Raw genomic sequence first — 7,500 nt, 5'->3', positions numbered from 1 at the left:
GCTGCCGGGGCGGCGCCGCAGCGACACCTGGGCGGCTGCGCCGCGCCAGGCAGCCGCGCGGAGCCGGGTAGACGTGGCCGCCTCTGCCGGGACGGCTCCGTAGCGACCTCTGGACCGCTGCGGGAGACCAGGCAGCCGCGCGGAGCCGGGTAGACGTGGCCGCCTCTGCCGGGCCGGCGCCGCAGCGACCCCAGGCCGGCCACGCCTCGCCATGCAGCCTCGCGGAGCCGGGTAGACGTGGCCGCCGCTGCCGGGCCGGCTCCGCAGCGACCTCTGCCCGCTGCGGGAGACCAAGGAAACCGCGCGGAGCCGGGTAGACGTGGCCGCTGCTGCCGGGCCGCCGCCGCAGCGACCCCTGGGCGGCTGCGCCGCGCCAGGCAGCAGCGCGGAGCCCGGTAGACGTGGCCGCCGATGCCGGAACGGCGCCGCAGCGACCCCAGGCCGGTTGAGCCGCGCCAGGCAGCCTCGCGGAGCCGGGTAGACGTGGCCGCCGATGCCGGAACGGCGCCGCAGCGACCCCAGGCCGGTTGAGCCGCGCCATGCAGCCGCGCGGAGCCGGGTAGACGTGGCCGCCGATGCCGGAACGGCGCCGCAGCGACCCCAGGCCGGCTACGCCGCGCCATGCAGCCTCGCGGAGCCGGCTAGACGTGGCCGCCGCTGCCGGGCCGGCGCCGCAGCGACCCCAGGCCGGTTGAGCCGCGCCAGGCAGCCGCGCGGAGCCGGGTAGACTCGTCCGCCGGTGCCGGAACGGCGCCTCAGCGACCCCAGGACGGCTGCAGTCGCGCCATGCAGCTTCGCGGAGTCGGGCTGACGTGGCCGCCGCCGCCGGGCCGCCGCCGCAGCGACCCCAGGCCGTCTGCGTGAGGCCAGGCAGCCTCGCGGAGCCGGGTAGACGTGGCCGCCGCTGCCGGAACGGCGCCGCAGCGACCCCTGGGCGGCTGCGCCGCGCCAGGCAGCCGCGCGGAGCCGGGTAGACGTGGCCGCCGATGCCGGAACGGCGCCGCAGCGACCCCAGGCCGGCTACGCCGCGCCATGCAGCCTCGCGGAGCCGGGTAGACGTGGCCGCCGCTGCCGGGCCGGCGCCGCAGCGACCCCAGGCCGGTTGAGCCGCGCCATGCAGCCGCGCGGAGCCGGGTTAGACTCGTCCGCCGATGCCGGAACTGCGCCGCAGCGACCCCAGGACGGCTGCAGTCGCGCAATGAAGCTTCGCGGAGCCGGGTAGACGTGGCCGCCGCTGCCGGGACGGCTCCGCGGCGAAGCCGGGCCGGCTGCGCCGCACAAGGCAGCCGCGCGGAGTCGGGCTGACGTGGCCGCGACTACCGGGCCGCCGCTGCGACCCCAGGCCGTCTGCGGGAGGCCAGGCAGCCTCCCGGAGCCGGGTAGACGTGGCCGCCGATGCCGGAACGGCGCCGCAGCGACCCCTGGGCGGCTGCGCCGCGCCAGGCAGCAGTGCGGAGCCGGGTAGACGTGGCCGCCTCTGCCGGGCCGGCGCCGCAGCGACCCCAGGCCGGCCACGCCTCGCCATGCAGCCTCGCGGAGCCGGGTAGACGTGGCCGCCGCTGCCGGGCCGGCTCCGCAGCGACCTCTGCCCGCTGCGGGAGACCAAGGAAACCGCGCGGAGCCGGGTAGACGTGGCCGCTGCTGCCGGGCCGCCGCCGCAGCGACCCCTGGGCGGCTGCGCCGCGCCAGGCAGCAGCGCGGAGCCCGGTAGACGTGGCCGCCGATGCCGGAACGGCGCCGCAGCGACCCCAGGCCGGTTGAGCCGCGCCAGGCAGCCTCGCGGAGCCGGGTAGACGTGGCCGCCGATGCCGGAACGGCGCCGCAGCGACCCCAGGCCGGTTGAGCCGCGCCATGCAGCCGCGCGGAGCCGGGTAGACGTGGCCGCCGATGCCGGAACGGCGCCGCAGCGACCCCAGGCCGGCTACGCCGCGCCATGCAGCCTCGCGGAGCCGGCTAGACGTGGCCGCCGCTGCCGGGCCGGCGCCGCAGCGACCCCAGGCCGGTTGAGCCGCGCCAGGCAGCCGCGCGGAGCCGGGTAGACTCGTCCGCCGGTGCCGGAACGGCGCCTCAGCGACCCCAGGACGGCTGCAGTCGCGCCATGCAGCTTCGCGGAGTCGGGCTGACGTGGCCGCCGCCGCCGGGCCGCCGCCGCAGCGACCCCAGGCCGTCTGCGTGAGGCCAGGCAGCCTCGCGGAGCCGGGTAGACGTGGCCGCCGCTGCCGGAACGGCGCCGCAGCGACCCCTGGGCGGCTGCGCCGCGCCAGGCAGCCGCGCGGAGCCGGGTAGACGTGGCCGCCGATGCCGGAACGGCGCCGCAGCGACCCCAGGCCGGCTACGCCGCGCCATGCAGCCTCGCGGAGCCGGGTAGACGTGGCCGCCGCTGCCGGGCCGGCGCCGCAGCGACCCCAGGCCGGTTGAGCCGCGCCATGCAGCCGCGCGGAGCCGGGTTAGACTCGTCCGCCGATGCCGGAACTGCGCCGCAGCGACCCCAGGACGGCTGCAGTCGCGCAATGAAGCTTCGCGGAGCCGGGTAGACGTGGCCGCCGCTGCCGGGACGGCTCCGCGGCGAAGCCGGGCCGGCTGCGCCGCACAAGGCAGCCGCGCGGAGTCGGGCTGACGTGGCCGCGACTACCGGGCCGCCGCTGCGACCCCAGGCCGTCTGCGGGAGGCCAGGCAGCCTCCCGGAGCCGGGTAGACGTGGCCGCCGATGCCGGAACGGCGCCGCAGCGACCCCTGGGCGGCTGCGCCGCGCCAGGCAGCAGTGCGGAGCCGGGTAGACGTGGCCGCCGATGCCGGAACGGCGCCGCAGCGACCCCAGGCCGGCTACGCCTCGCCATGCAACCTCGCGGAGCCGGGTAGACGTGGCCGCCGCTGCCGGGCCGGCTCCGCAGCGACCTCTGCCCGCTGCGGGAGACCAAGGAAACCGCGCGGAGCCGGGTAGACGTGGCCGCCGCTGCCGAAACGGCGCCGCAGCGACCCCTGGGCGGCTGCGCGGCGCCTGCCAGCCGGGCGGAGCCGGGTAGACATGGCCGCCGCTGCCGAAACGGCGCAGCAGCGACCCCAGGCTGGTTGAGCCGCGCCATGCAGCCTCGCGGAGCCGGGTAGACGTGGCCGCTGCTGCCGGGCCGCCGCCGCAGCGACCCCTGGGCGGCTGCGCCGCGCCAGGCAGCAGCGCGGAGCCGGGTAGACGTGGCCGCCGATGCCGGAACGGCGCCGCAGCGACCCCAGGCCGGCTACGCCGCACCATGCAGCCTCGCGGAGCCGGGTAGACGTGGCCGCCGCTGCCGGGCAGGCGCCGCAGCGACCCCAGGCCGGTTGAGCCGCGCCAGGCAGCCGCGCGGAGCCGGGTAGACGTGGCCGCCGCGGCCGGGCCGGCTCCGCAGCGACCTCTGGCCCGCTGCGGGAGACCAGGCAACCGCGCGGAGACGGGCTGATGTGGCCGCCGCCGCCGGGCCGGCGCCGCAGCGACCTCCGGCCGTCCGTTTTTGCCGACCTCTCCTTGCCGCTGCGGACCGGCCGAGCCGCGCCGAGCCGTATAGACCGCGCGCAGTCCGGCCGCCGCCGCGGCAGCGACCGGGTTGTTCGGCGCTCGCCTGGGCCTTGCCGTCTTTCCGTCGTACCCGAGCCGCCGCCGCCGCCGCCTCCGCCTCGGTTCGACCGAGTCGGTCGCTCCCGGGCCGGCCCGTTCCTGGCGTACTCGGGCTCCGCGTGTCGGCGGCTGGCGCGGCCGGCCGCCCCCGCTCTGAGGGGCGTCCGGCCGCGTTCGGCGCGGTTCGGTGCGGGGTCCGCATTGCGGCCGCCGCGGCTCGGGGTCCGGCGGAGGCCCCTTCTCGTTCGTCTCGCGTGCGTTTGTTTGTCTGTCCGTTCGTTTGTTTATTTTACCGGCGCGTGTTTGCGTGCGCGTTCGCTCGTTTGACACTTTTCGTTTGATTCCCTTTTCGCTCGGTGGCCCGGTAGCTCTTCGCGCCGGGTGTTCGGAGTCGGGTATTTCTAACCCGATCCGCCCGCGGCTTGCGGGGTGGGGGTGGTGATGGTGTGTGTTTGTGTTTTGGGCGGGGAGGGCGCTTTTCCCGCTCGCCGCTATGTGCCCCGCTTCCCCCCCCCACTCCCCCCCCCGCCCCCCCCGCCCCACTCCCCCTCTGCGGAAGCGCGCAGGCGCCGGCGGGTCCCCGCCCGCGCGTAGCGGGGCGGGCGGGAAACGTCCGGCGGGCTCGCGACGGGATCGGCCGCTCGTGTCAGCGCGGGGAGGAAAAGAAATGGCGGGAAGACGGCGGCAGAGGTAGGCCGGCGGGGAACGGCCTCGTCCGTCCCGGGGGTGGGTGTGTGCGTTCGTCTGGGATTCGTTCCTTCGACTCATCCGGACGCCGGGCTCGCCCTGAGCCCCTCTCCCGGGCGGCGGGCGTGCCCGTTCCCTCACCCACCCACCCCGGCCCGGCCACCCCCCCCCCCCCCCCTTTCCCCCCAGAGAAAAAAAAGAAAAAATAGAAAGAAACGGAAAGAAAGCGCGTGGCGGGCTGGGGGTGGGTCCTCGGCCGGTTTCGGGGGGGGGGGGGGGGGGGCGGGAGTTTGCGGGGACCGGTCGAAGCCATCGGGCCTGGCCCGCCGGAGGGAAGCGAGAGAGAAAAATTAAAAAAAAAAAAAAAAAAAGGAGGGTGGCGTTGGGGGGGGGGGGGGGGGGACCGAGGAGTGGGAGGGGGAGGAGGAGGGCGGAGTGGGAGGTGGTGGTGGTGGTGGGTAGGGGGGTGTGGGGGGGTGCGGGTGAGGTAGGGAGCTTAAAAAAGTAAAAAATGAAATTAAAAAGAAAAAAAAAAAGGAGGCGGGAACGGCGAACAAACCCGGTCCGATCGGGCAGGGTGGGAGTCGGGTGGGTGGAGGGGGACGGGCACGGGCAGCGGCAAAAGAAAGGAAAGGCGGGAAGAAGAAATAACGGAAAACCCAAATCCCGCAGCTCTCTCGGCCAACGTCCCCCAAGAAGAAGGAAGGAAGGAACGGACGACCACCGAGCAAACGAGCGCTCGCACGGACGTCGGACGGACGTCTTCGAGAAGAAAGTAAGAGGGGCCGGGGGGCCGGGGGAGGGGACTAGGGTGGGAAAGAAAAGAGAGAAAGAAAGAGAGAGGGGGGGGGGGGGGGGGGGGGGGGGGCGGGGGGGGGGCGGGAGAAAGAGAGAAAGAGAGAGAGAAAGAAGAATACGTCTACAGGTGCTGCAGAAAAGCGGGCCAGTCGGGCGGGGCACGTCCGGGAGAGGGCGGGTTAGGGCTAGGGTTAGGGTAGGCGGGCGAGGTTAGGGTAAGGGTCAGGTTTAGGCTTTGCGCGCTGGGAAGTTCAGGTGGCCGGCCGCGAGATCTACCCGTAAGCCCGTCGCGACCCCCTTCTTCCCAACGGAAGGGCGCGCCGGGCCGGGCCGGGCCTACTCAAACGCACGCGCGCGGGAGCGGGCGAGCGAGCAAGCGAGCAAGCAAGCAAATGGACGGGGAGACAGGCAGACTGATGGGTAGATAGATAAATATATGAATTAAGCCAATAACTAAAGAAAGAAACGGAAAAAAGTTCAAAAAAAATCAGAAAAACATACAAAAATTAAGAAGCTTCTGAAAAATCGAAAACAGAAAAGCAGGAACACGGAGGGGGAAAAAGAAAAGAAAAAGAAAAAGAAAAAGAAAAAGAAAAAGAAAGAAAGAAAGAAAGAAAGAAAGAAAGAAAGAAAGAAAGAAAGAAAGAAAGAAAGAAAGAAAGAAAGAAAGAAAGAAAGAAAGAAAGAAAGAAAGAAAGAAAGAAAGAAAAAGGTGGAGGGGGGGGGGGGGCTCAGGCGGGCAGCCGCCAGCAAGCACGCAAGCGAAAAGGTACGTAGGAAAATATTTTAATGGAATGAATAAATAAGGAGGAAAATTAAAAAAGAAAAAAAAAAAGAACTAAAAAAAAAGTTAGAAAAAGAGAAGCTGAAACGTTTGAAGCTAAACAAGACAACATAAAAACACAGGAAAAAATTAAATTAAAATTAAAAAAAAAAAAAATCACGCACGCACGGGCGAGCGAGCGAGCGAGCGAGCGAGCGAGCCAAGCAATAAATAAACAAACAAATGGAAAAATATTGGGGGGGAATCGGAGAAACATCATATATAAATGGAAAAGTTTTAAAAAAGCTGAAAACGGCAGAAGTCTAAACGGAAAGAACCATAGGTAAAGAAAAATCACGTTGAGGCGAGTCCGGGCGGTGGGGGCCGAGGGGTGTTGGGTGGGGGGGGGGGGGGGGGGGACGACGGGGCACGGGACGGACGTTAAGAGGGGGGGGGGGGGGGGGGGGGGGGGAATGCAGCGGCGGCTGTGGCGGCATACCGCCACCCCGTCACGAGCGCCCGCGCCTCGGCGTGGGCCCGCCATCCCGAGCCGGGCCTACAAATAGGAAAACAAAAGATAAAATGAAATGAAAAGATCAGAACAACGAGGAAAGTCAAGGAACATTTAAAAAGGAAAAAAAAAAACGAAATTAAAAATCGCATCTGCCTGGGAGAGGGAGGGTCAGGGGTCAAGGCTGGGGCCGGGGGCGGGGGGAGGGGGGGGGGTGCGTGTGCAGGGCGGGCGGGGGCAAGGAAGGCCTCAGGCGCCGGCCGCCGGCTCTACCCGCATCCCCGTCGCGACCTCCCGCGCCTGGCGAGGGCCTGCCGGGCCGGGCCGGGCCGGGCCTACGCACGCGAGAGAGAGAGAGAGAGAGAGAGAGAGAGAGAGAGCCGACAAATCAATAAACAGAGAAATAAACAACTAGACAGAGGTTCAAAAAGCATTGGGAAAACGTACGGAAATTGAGAAGCTTAAAAGGAAACGGAAGAAGGAAAAAGCGCGGAAATAAAAACATTAGAATAAACAAACAAACAAAAAAATAATGCGAGGCGAGTCCCGGAGTGGGGGGGTAGGCTTAAGCTTGCGGGGGGTGGCAGGGGGGGCTGGGGTTGGGCGGGGGTGGGGGGGTTGCGGGAGGAGGAGGAGGAGGAGGCGGCTGTGTCGGCCTACCCGCAACCCCGTCGCGACCACCCCGCGCCTGGAAAGCCCCGCCGGGCCGGGCCTACGCCCGCAAGCGAGGAAGCAAACAAACGAGCGAGCGAGCGAGCAAGCAGACAGGTACGTAGAAAAATATTTTTGATATTTTGAACGATGAGATGGGAAAGCTAAAAGAAATAAACATAAAAAAAGATTTCAAAAAATAGAAAAACAGAAGCTGAAACGTTCGAAGTTAAACGAGACGGAACAGAAGATAGAAAAGAAAGAAAGAAAACATAAAAACAAAGGAAAAAAATAAAAATGAAAAACGCAGCAAAAAAAAAGTAAAAATCACGCGCGCACGCTCGCTCGCACGCACGCACACGCGAGCCCACCAATAAATAAAGAAATGGAAAAATTTAAAAAAAATAAAAATAAAAATAAAAAAACTGGAAAACCATACGTAAATGGAGAAGTTTGTAAAAAGCTGAACAAAGCAAAAAAAAAAAAAGGTAGGTAAAGATA

The sequence above is a fragment of the Phasianus colchicus genome, unplaced genomic scaffold, assembly GCF_987193195.1.
Source record: "Phasianus colchicus unplaced genomic scaffold, bPhaCol1.hap1.1 HAP1_SCAFFOLD_108, whole genome shotgun sequence".
Taxonomy (NCBI): Eukaryota; Metazoa; Chordata; class Aves; order Galliformes; family Phasianidae; genus Phasianus; species Phasianus colchicus.
Note: the sequence above shows the minus strand (reverse complement) of the source record.